The following is a 12,237-nucleotide window of genomic DNA, read 5'->3' on the forward strand; positions in this document are numbered from 1 at the left end:
CCAAGCTGAGCAAACAATTAGGCCGAACCAGTCTATGTCCAGCAACTCCTTTTCAGTTTATACTTTGGAATGGGTCACAGAATGCATCAAATGCAGTGATATTATAAAACCAACTCAGCAAGACTTGCCTCAAGCACCAAATTTTTGTGATTTCCCAATTGTGATTGTTGACACAACTTGCATTTAAAAAGATATTTTTATTCAAATTCTCACTTTGCCAAGAGAAAATAGGCTAACTTTATAAAGCTAGTCAAAAGGGCAGTCCTCTAATATATATAGCAATTTACAAGTCTTGATTCACTTTTAAACACCTACATCTATTTAAACATGCAGGTTGATAGACTGCAAAATAAGTATTTGCAATAGTTCGCAACTAGACTCATATATTTAAGAAGAAAATAAGATCATTTGCTTTCCTTTAGATAGAGCTGAGTACAGGCTTTAACAAGAATTTTCTGAACTGTTTTAATAATGTTTATAAAAAAATAAGGTTGGAAGGGACCTCAGAAAGACATGTAGTCCAACTCCCTATTTAAAGTATTTTTCAGGAGGGGGAAGGAGGAGGAGATGTGGGGGGAGAGAGAGAGAGAGCGCTAGAGGTATTCACATTCATTTTTTTCCCATACAGAGCCCAGTATATTGAGTTATCTGTTCTGCAACTACTTAACAGGATAAAACTCGAAGCAGTCAAATCATCCAAATCAGGAGCATAACAGGGACATGTTCCCCAGGAAACATTTTGGCTAACATAACTTAGTTTCTCCTCAGGCCCAGACACACTGTCCATGGCTTCTATTGTTTTGACTCACTACACAAATGGTATTGGTGGTGTTCATTGTGTTCAAGCCATTGAGACCTTCCAGAGTAACAGACCTCACTAATTTTGGCAGATTTACAGACAAGGCGATTTTCTCCAGACTCTTAAGAGGCATGGCATATTTTCATACTCTCACTGCCTTTCCTGAAAGCGCCTCCCTTCCACACCCAAATCACTACGCCCACTTCCACTAGGGCCAGATATAGACATTACACTTTTACTGGTAAAAGTGACTGGAAAGTCTATACCCATAACAGAACAGAAATTTGGTGGACAGACTGGTTTAAAAATGGTGGAACCCGGTCTAAGATTTCCCTTCCCCTCCCTGCTCCTGCAACCAAAGAACGAATGTGTGTTCTGTTCACTACTGATTTAAACTATGCTGTTTACAGAAACTTGCATAACTTAGATCAATTCTACCTTGGGCTTTTTGAATATTTATATCTAGCATTGAGGTCCAGGTTCTGATACCGTGAGTCACCGGACTCATTAAGTTTGTTAATACCCACTGTGGCTAAGGATTGGATAATTTTGCACTTAGGCCTGGTCTACATACTTGTTGTAGCAGTTTAAAATGTTTCCATTATGGGTGTAGTGTTTTACCAAGCAAGTCATACTGGTAAAACCCCTAGTCTGCATGTATCTATTCCTGCAGTATAACTAAAGGCACAGACACTTTAGGGAAACTACATTCCTCTAACTATGCCAGTAGCACAGGGAGTCATGGTCTATGAGCAGGTCTATAACAAATTGGTAAGCAGATAAAAAACAAACAATAAATCATTAAAGCAGTGCAATCACTATGTTTAAACTAAGGCTTTATCTACAGTAATTCTAGAGCCATTTAAACAGCTTTCTATAAAAGTGCTTCTGTATCATTTTATTTAATCCTATCTTGATGTGAACCCAGGCAACCTCAGAGTCAGTCCTTCTATTCTAGGCAAAAAAAAACAAAACAAAAACAGATTTTAAATACAGATTCTTTAGATGAAACCTAATCAATACATGAGATTATTTATGTCCTAAAGTACAGTATTCAAACTGACAAGTGACCTGGCCAACATAACATTTGCTGGTCTGACAACATTCTTAACTCCTTGTTTTACGTGCTGAAAATTTCAGGATTTTCTAGTGCAGTTAGTCATTATAAAAGCCTTATTACCAGGATATATGGTACATATGAAAGAACCCAAAAACAAATCCCAGAAAATTACAGGCAATAATTAAATAATTATAAAAAGTCATTGCTACAAGGGAAAAAGCCTAAAATATCAAGCTTACGAAATGAGTAGAGCAGAGATTCCTTTTAAAAGAAAGTGTTTCTCTTAGCAGCTGCCAATGCTTGACTTAACTGGAAAAAAAAAAAAAAACTTAAGAGGAGACCAACATCTTCATGCCCCTAAGGCTGAAGCCGCGATGCTACTTAACCTCCTTTTCAGCACTAGCTCAACCAGGACCTTGAGTGGTGCTTTCTCCACAGCAATGCATGCAAAGCCATCTTTAAATTCTAGATCAAAAGCTACACAACAAGGATGAAGGAGAGAAAGCTGTTCCCAAAATAAAATCTCTCATCAGTGAAATTTAGCATCATGTACAAGCACATTAGTGATTCTCCTGAAACAAGGGAATACCCTGCAAGACAATCCCTCCATATAACCTTCACAGCTGTATACACAGGAGTATGCTCTCAGCTAAGTTTATGTAATACTGCCTCTCTCACTGAAGCAACTTGCAAACGTTGCGTCTATAAATACTCCCTTCCTCATGTAAGGCTCACATTAGACAGCCTTCTGCAGCTCCTCTCCTCTTGTCTGATCCGTCACCTATTTTTATGCATAAACACCTATGAGTTGGTTGTTTTGATTTTTTTTTTTTTTAATTAAAAGCTGGCTTCTTGCCATTTTGTAATATGCTGGGTTTCATGCTGGGAGACCTTATCTAAAGCTACTGTGCATCTATTTTAGATAGAGGGAAAAATGTGTTCTAGCTGCAGCAGTCAGGATTGTAAAAAACTGCAAGTACAGTAAGAAAAGAGGCAGGAGAAAAATGCCCCCCCATGTATCAGAACAATATTATCTATGTTGCCCTGTACTGTGTGTATAGGTAAGGGTGGGAGATTATTTACACATAAAACCCACGTGTACACACAGATGGGCTCATGAGTTTTCAGGACTTCTTGTAATACATGCTGAAGTGTAAAAAAAAAAAATAAAACTGACCTAAATTGCTTCAATCATGATTGAAACAGGATTTATATGCGAATGTATATTACATACAAGTGTAGACCTCAAAACCCAGCCAGCTCAGTGTTCATTTTGTGTGCAGCTAACTTTTACCCAGGCTCCAGAAAATGTACTTAATGTTACAAATTCTTGATTTTATGGGAGGCTGACAGGGTTATGTCTTGCTATGGAGACAGGAATAGCTAATTCCATAATCAAAGGCCAAAACTAAGTAGTAGTAAAATCCCTTCACATCTTAAATTATCGGAGTTACTGTTTGTATTTGGAGGATATTTACAAAGATATTTACAAAATTTTTTTTAATTGTTTACCAATCTATTTTGTAGACTATGGCTAAGTACAGATGGTCAAGAAGCCCGAGGCTGAATTAATTCAATCTTTACAGGTTAGTCTGAACTGCAGAGATTGAACTGATAAGCAAGTAAACAGACATTCATTTTTGATTCTAGAAATGCAACCACATGCTGCGATGGCCCAGGCCTCCCTGCTTGGCTGGAGCAGACAGCTTGGGCCAAGGCTAGGCTGCCCCCACCCAGTGAGGGGTGGGGAGAGGGGGGAGTTGTAGGGAAGGTGCAAAGCATCCTGGGATGCTGGGGGGACTGCGAATTAACTTGAATCTGGAGGGGATCTGAGACAGAAGTTCAATAAACCCATTTAATCTGAATCAGTTTAGTCTGATACTACATCCATCCAGGGTTAAACTTCCCTTGATCTTGTGGTAACGCTCCTACTAATGCATCCCAGTATACCTTTATCTTTCTTTGCAACAAGGGCATACTTTTGGCTCATATTCAGCTTATTGTCCACTGTAACCCCCAGGTCCTTTTCTGCAGGGCTGCTGCATAGTTCTAGCAGATCTGTCTTCTTGTGGGAGTAGAGGAGAATCCATGGTAAAGGCTACATCAGGGTGGTATGGTGTCAGACCAGGTGGTGGTCTTGGTTCTATTTCTAGTCATTTAAATGGCTTAGGCAAAACTCAGACTCTGTCTCCTAACCTCTGTGGACCTCGCTGCAGCATAATGTAGACCAGTGCTTCACAAGCCTTTTAAATGCAAGGCACCCCTCTGTAACTTTTCTGAATTTAGCAGCATCTGGGGTGAGAACCACCTAGCTTACCTCAGTGATTCTCAACTGGGATTAAAGACACATTGCCTTGTACAGAGCCAGATGAGGAAATCAGCTGCAGCAGAAGCTTCTGCTCCACCCCTTCCCAGTCCAGCCCCGCACACTCCTCCTGGAAACAGAGGCACACAAGTTTACCTGATTAACCTCCCGGAAACTCTCCTTTGGGAACAGAGGCACACAGGGCAGTTCCACCTGGCTGACTATCTCTAGGCTACCCTGCTGCTGCCGCCAAATGAAACGGCCCTAGTATAGGCAGAAGCACTAGCTCCTGCTGCAACCACTTCCCCATCTGGCTCTCCAGAAGGTGTACTGGGCAGTTTCACCTGGCCAAGGCAGCGGCCATGTCATGGTACCCTTGAAAAGGTCTTGTGGCACCCCAATTGAGAACCACTGTCCCCTTGACTCACTGAGCTACTGAGTCCAATTTTTATGTTGGTACTGGGGAACACTCACACGGTATGCTCACTTCAAAGCAGCACAACTGGATTTTTCTTTAAGCAATCATGGATATACCACCTCTCAGCAAACACAAAGCACAGGAATACTTGGTTGCATTAGGCAGGTGGCACACTTGAGTCTTTACTTTTCTAAACTGCTTTCTTCTTGAAAGGCATTCCTCATAAGAATAAGAAATTATACATGTTACTCACTAAAACTTTAAGTCAAATATGGCCCTAAGATAAGGGTAAAGAAGTATTCTTGTAATGTCAGTTTGCATGAAGATTAAGATAATAAAAGTGCTCCAAATTTAAGCACAAAAGCTGACTTAGTTGCCAATGAGGAAGTACTACTGTTGTAGGGGCCAGGATGGATCTGTGTGTAACAGTAACTATTGCACATCTAAGGGTACTGAAGTAAAAAATGCATCTCAGCAACCCCTACTTAGGGCTGGGTGCAGTTAGGAAGTGTAAGAGCAGGATGTGTAGATATACTTACGCAAGCCTTCATATAGCCAGCTTGGGTATACATAATAGCAAAAGCAAAATAACATGGACTTTAATCACTAAATGAATGGGTTCTGTGCCTATGATGAAGCCATTGCTGCATGAGTCTCATAGCTAATAAGCAACAGAGCTAGTTAGACTAAGAACTAATTCAAGCATGGCTACAAGTGCTGCAAATGGTCATACCCCCCAGTTGCAGTGTAAGCCTAGCCTGAATACTGTGGACTTGTCAGTCCACATATAAAAAAAATAAATAAAACCCTAAGGCCAGGCTCCAAGCCCACTCCTGCCATTTGAGGTGAAGTACAGTAGCAAAGAATGAACTGTGGGATTGGTCAAGGATTGGTACAAAGCATGAAACCCATCTACCAAAACACCACTAAGTAACCCTTGTTCAATATTTTCCCACATGCCTTACTGCTTTGTAGAGACGGTATCAAAGCCTCTTCTCTTCCCCTTATATTTCACCATTTGGGAAACAAAAGCATACAGAGGTGAAGTGATCTATCTCAAAACTCCTGCGAGTCAGCAGCAGGAGTCAGGAATGGAACCAAAGTCCCATGAATCCCACTTCTATTGGATCCCTAATGGTGGCAGTCCTGAACTGGCAGCTGAGTAGAAATGGAACATGGAAGCATGGGAAAGCAGGCATACCAATGTGTTACCCTTAAGAAAAAGCTGTTATTAGTGCCCAGACTCTCTAGACACAGTATTTCTCTTAATGCAAGAGTGAATGGGGGGAAAAAAACAACACACTCATATTAAACAATACAAATTTACTCTTCTATGTTGAGCATTTAGCCAAGTAAGCTGCCTAGTACTGGTTACTCAGAACAAAGAGAAAGAACATAAAAAAATAGTTGAAAGCCCAGGCTGTAACACACACCCACCTCCTGCTGGTTTATACAAATAAGTAACTGGAATATATTGCTAGTCAGAACCAAGATTTTACTTCAAGCAGTCCTGTGGCAAACAGCAGCACAGTGGACTGGTTTAATAAAAAAAGGCCTAAAGTAGCTGAATAAGCAAGCCAGACAGTTAAATTTAAATTAAATCATTAAGACACGCTGGCTTGAAACTATGCAGTTTTTACATTAAATTTCTAACAATAAGATGCATCTAGGAGAATACACTACGCGCATTTTAGGCAGTTATATAGCTTACCCTACATTTATCCAGATTCCTGTTTTCATATTAGAAAATTATTTAGTGGCTTGTATCACACACACACACATACACACACACACACAGCGTTAAACTGCTTTTGGAAAATTGAATCCAATTAAACAGAAAAAGGTTTTTTTTACATTTCGGTTAAATATCTTTTAAAAAGGTCTCTTAAATCTTGTTTTGCATTTAAAACTAACTAAATTGTTACACAAAAAATAAATATTATTAGTAGTTAGTACAATTTAACCAATTCTTTGTGGTCAGTACATTCTTCAAAAAACTTTTATAATCTAGTAGAAACCAGCCTCTCTCAATTAGGTTTTGTTCACAGATTGAAAGAGTAAAACAAGCTTTTTTGTTTGGTTGGTTTTTTAACTCCCAGCAGTTCCTTATCTTTGATAGAAATAGTTTTGAAACTGTATTGAACCAAATAACTGAAAGAGACAAAATATTCTCTATGCAGCTGAAGAAACCACAGCTGTTGAAAGAGTGCTTAGCTCTTCAAAAATTCAGTTCCAGGTGTTTAACTAGGTACTGCTAATCAATTCAGCAATTTGACTTTAAAACATCAGCAAACATGTATTACATTAAGTTCAAGCCTTTATATAGGTTGTGATAATTTCAGAATTTATAAATAGGCACTTTATTAAAATGTAAAATTGGGTGAGTATCTGCATGCACTAAATTAAGTCCAACTTTTTTTTTTTTTTTTAACAAATAAAACCAAAATCTCTTTTAGAACCGCATCTACATGCTCTGGGGGAAAAGAAAAGAAGAAGGACTGGAAAGAACGAAAAAAACTATCAAGTTGACAACTGCCCAGAGGAGGAGATTAGAAGAGAACAAAAGAAGATACAAGAGGATGATAAAGGTACAAAAAAGTCCAGCTGCTAGGACGCTTTAATAGGCAAGTAGTATGGGAAATAGGGTAAAGGGATGCTTCCCCCCGCCTCCAAGTAGCTTTGCAGAACAAAAACATGTCCAGCCAAACTAATGGTACTAGGAGGTGAGAACAGAACTGAGGAGCAAGGTATCAGTGAAACTGTTATTATTGTTTCATCCATTTCCAGATGGAAAAAAAAATGAGACCCAAGTTAAGCAAGATCAATGGAACAGCTGAAATGAAGGGCTTGTTCATGCAAAATTATTCTAGAACAGCTATATTTGTATAATGCTTGTATAGATAAGCCCTAAAACTCAGGAGTTCAGACTTACAGTCCTCACGCCATAATTATGTCACACTTGTTCCCAAGCAGCAAAGGGATCCAAAGCATGGAAAGATCAGGTCACATTTCAATGTAGATAGATGAAGACGGTGAGTTGATTCCCGCAGTCTGCAAAATAAATGCCAACAAGCATTCAGCTAGTATAACAGGGACAGGAAGATGAGAGCTTGCTCCAGAGAGGGATAACCATACCGACAGCATCTTGCTCAGTGCAGACTGGAAAGTTCTCCTACATGGCTTATTATCATCAATGGCCTAAAACAAGGTTGCCCAAACTGTAGTGTACATGCTACAAATAGCACAAGTAACCTCGTTATAGAGACCAGGACCACCCACACCTCTCTCCTATTCCATTAGTTGACAACCTACAGGTGCAGGGGCAGATCCAGGAGGCTGCAGTGATGCAGACACCCAGCCTCACATCTTTATGAACATACTGAGAACAGCAGCAAGGATCTTTTTTAAGTTCGCCCATCAGGTAAAAATTCCATCTCTACCCCCCACCTTGTTCTCAGCACCTCCTGACTTCCCCTCCATCCTCAGTGTGTGAGCGCCCCTGACACTCAGTGTCCTGGCTTTGGAGGAGGAGAGGCAGGATATGGTCAGTTTGTGCGTTTTTCCTCTCTGCCAAGTCCCCAAGTGATCCCTACCAGCCCAAGAGCATGGACCCATGAACCCACCCACTGCCAACCACTGCTGAGCCTACCCCAGTGGCTCTGAAGCCCGTCCCCACTGTGAAACGAATTGGGACAGTTGTGGTTTGAGAGGGGCGTGGGGAGAGGGGCTGTAGAGCTGCTGCAGCCAGGCTCAGCAGGACTGGGCAGAGAGGAGGACCCCATGCAGCTGCTGCTGCTGTGCCCTGCTAGAAGCAGGCAGATGCAGCTCTGGAATATCCTGAATTCCAACTTCAGGCTGAGACAGCAGCAGCAGCAGCAGGTAGGAGAAGGAACAAGTGGGTGGGGAAAGGACTGCTGCTGAGGATGGAAGTGGAAGAAGTGAGTGCTGAGAGCAGGGGATGCTCAGGTGGGGATGTGGACTTCAAAAAGTTCCCTGCTGCTGATCCCCTGACACAGTATGCCTGCCCAGGGCTAGGGGAAGTGTTGGGAGCAGGGATAGGCTCTGCACCCCACTTCACTAAATCCTGGATCCACCCATAAACAGATGCACACTGCTTTCTAGACCTTGCCCCATAATTTCATGGTGACTGGTAAGATCACTGTGCCTCATGCCTTTGTTTTTATTAAAGAGCAACAAGGGTGGGGGGGTGGCATTTGGAACCAGCCACATGATAAAATTGGCACTCAATCAAACTTTGTTCACATTTATGAATACACAGAAATATAGCATGCCTTCATGGTGCTCTTCACTCTTCCTGCATATGTGAAGTTTAACAACTATAACCAAAGCCTTAACTACCACAGCAGTTCTTAGAAACTGAAAAATGAACAACCCAGCACTAAAGTATTATGGAGCCACTTTCAATGAGGTAGTTAATTTCTGTGTTTTCAATTAACTTTATAAACATGTTTTAAGTGCAAGTTAGGAAGACTAAGAATTTGCTGTTTAAAGCTTGCTCTGTGTACACACCATATACACGCATCTGTTTTTAGGAACTGAGACTGTTTACCTTAACAACAGGCTGTGGAATTTAAGGCCGCTGAGCCAATTTCCACTGAAGTCAGTGTCACATGGGGACAGAGAATTTGGCCCAATGTTCTGAGCAGTTTTTAGGGTAATACGAACAGTAGAGCATTAAATACTTCTTATCTTATAGTTGTGCCATTAACCTCCTGAGAGGGAGAACTATACGAAGGTACAAATTTGGGAAGAAAAGAAAAGAAATAAAACCCCCCCACTTGTTTTAATTAAAACAAAAACAAACATACATCCACAACTCTTTTCTCAAATGCTCACTTGGACGTCCCCTTTGTTATTTCAAATATTTATGTTTGGACAAAACCACCACTTACAGACTAGCCATCTGGCTTGATTATGTAATGAATTTATCGTTGGTTTAGGTTCATCAGTGATTCAGTATTATTGCTTCCCTCTCGGAAGCAGAGGAAAAAACCCAAAAGAATGGACTTGAGAAGAGCCCTCCTGGAAGAGTAAATTCTTCATTAGAACATTTGCAATGAAAATTGGGAAACAAGAGTTTAGCCAATCGCTTTTTAAAAATTTCCCTGCAGGACAAATTTGTATATAGGATGTGGTCTCCAAAGGTACCCAACTGGTAATTCAGAATATTGAATTCCATTATTTGTCTACAGAACAGGTGTGGCATAATTGGACTAAACTTCTAGAAACCACACCTCTCAACTGCCATCAACCCTTCTTATGTGCCCCACCTCACAATTTACAAAGCAGAAACTGAACTCCTATTAACTGGAACTGAGAAGGTCACGTGCTTATGGAGCAGAAAGTCATGTTCTCCTGCCAGTATTCTGAACTATTCATGGCTTTTCTTATCACCAGACAATAGATATTGCACACACTGGCTAGTCTTTTGGTCAAGAAAAATTAAGCTTTATTTATGTACCCTAGAAAACACATAAAACACTTCAATTGATAGCTTTGCACATAACTGATAACTTCTGCTTCATTTTACAATATCAGTGGTAAACCTTGGGGGAAGGGAATAATTTGTAACACTATCAGTAATCACTACACTGCTCTACACAGCGAAAAAGAAAGTAATTGCCAGCCCTCACAGACATACAGCATCTGTGCAAACAAGCTAGCATCAGACAGCAGGTGAAGTTTAATTGCACCTGCCTCACTCGTTAAGTGGATATTACAAAAAGCATTTGCTTTTTCAGTATATCAAGCATAGCAAAATGTGGAACAACTGCACAGAGTTTAGAAATGTTTCAAATTCTTTTTCCACCATCTGGATATCTTGCTGGATGGAAGGGGATAGTCTCAAAAAGTTCAACATACACAAGTGTATAAGATCCAGGATCAGAGCCCATGTCTCTGCTCCATGGCCTATGCATATTGTACTAAACTACAATGGCCCTCTGGTTTAAAAAAAAACCAAAAAAAAACCCCAACAACAGTCTTGAGGGAATATCTACCAGGATCAGAATCTGAGCATGGATAGGAGTGAAGATACACACATCTACCTTGCAGTTGGTCAACATGAATAACCATAAGGAAATACCATGGAAACAGGTTTAGAAAAGTTAGGTAACAGCTTAACAGGTGGAGAGGAGTATTCACTTTTCACACTTCCTACTCCCACGTACACAGCCAGTATCTTACAAGGGGTGGCAGAGCAGCCAAACAAAAAGGAAAATGAGGACTAAGACTATATGGAGACTGGGTACAAGAACTTAGGGCTTCATAAAAAGGAAGCCATCTCTTACCTACTGTACATCCCCTGCCAAGAGGGTGTCCATTTGACCCCAGAGACTGAGCTCAGATGGATAAACAGAAGCCAAGATTTGACAGCTGGAGCCCATAACAGTCTGTCTCAAGGTACCACCTCTAAATTTGATCACTTGACCTTTGCAGAAGAGCATTAATATCAGGTTCTCTTTCCATTATGTTCTATAAGCCCTGCAAACAGCCAAGATTGCAACTTTGACTTGCCGGTGACAGATATATAAAGTACAGCATAAATCCTTACATGCCTATTAAAATATAAAAGCACATGTGATCCAAAAACCCTTTAACCTCTTCCAAGCTGCTAAATGCACCAGATGCAAGGGTAGAGAGGATGAAGAGAGAGAGAGACCTCAAAAGGGTTCCATATCATCACTCCAAAAGAGTATGAGCACTCTAGACCACACAATATGGTTCTGTGGGTCATAATTTTGGATACCCCTGCTGTACAGGAACAGTACTGTACACATCTGGTAAGTCACTAAAAGTGGCCCCATTCTTCAATGGGTTTATCAAGATATCCAACACTAGCCTCTACTTCAGAGGTGGTTAACCAGGGGTACACATACCCCTGCGGGGTACTTGGAAAGGGGCTAGGGGAGTACGTGTGGTCAGGTGGGGATGGAGCACCGCCACCCACCACCCCATGCCACCGCCTCCCTGGAGCAGGGTGGGGGGCAGTGAGGGCAGAGCAGTGGGGGGGAGGGGGAGGAGCTTGCATGTGGCAGCTGTCGCCGCCATCCCCCACTGCACCATTGCCACTGCGTGCAAGCACCCCCCCCCTCCACCAGTCCAGCCACCACCACCACCCCCCACCAGAAGTGTACCCAGAAGGGGTACAAAGGTTGAAAACCCCTTCTCTACTTGAACCTCCAGCCACCTCTTCCTATTTCCAAAACACCCCCCTTCCAATCATTTGGGGCAAGACTTTAGACCCGGAGGTAGCAGAGCAGCCACAACATATACTGTAGACAAGAGGCTAGAGGTACACCAGTTGCTTAAAAGCACAAACATTTTTCTGGCTAGAATCACAGAACCTTACTAAAAGACAGGTCAGAAATGATCAGCAAAATATATCATCTAAGTAAGGGGTGTCAAACTCATTTGGTCCCATGGGCTGTGAGTGGCATGGGGCCAATCCTCAAGCCAGACCAGGCCCATGGACCCCTTCCTATTCCCCTTCCCCAGCATACCTGATCTGGTGGCTGCTCCCGCTGGTTTGGGACCCACACTTCATGCAGCACAGATCCCGGAATTGCCAGGACAGGTGCCACATGTGATGCAGTCTGGACAGAACAGAAGCTGTGCTACATGCAGTGACCACC

The 12,237-nt window shown here is 41.7% G+C and overlaps 1 protein-coding gene across 6 annotated transcripts in view; it reads right to left on the minus strand.

Moving 5' to 3' along the window:
• TRAK1 (trafficking kinesin protein 1) overlaps nt 1-12,237 on the minus strand; it is a 190,686-nt gene that overhangs the window by 127,899 nt on the left and 50,550 nt on the right. The gene's annotated exons all lie outside the window — the stretch shown is intronic.

The sequence above is a fragment of the Alligator mississippiensis genome, chromosome 5 (assembly GCF_030867095.1).
Source record: "Alligator mississippiensis isolate rAllMis1 chromosome 5, rAllMis1, whole genome shotgun sequence".
NCBI classification, from domain to species: Eukaryota; Metazoa; Chordata; order Crocodylia; family Alligatoridae; genus Alligator; species Alligator mississippiensis.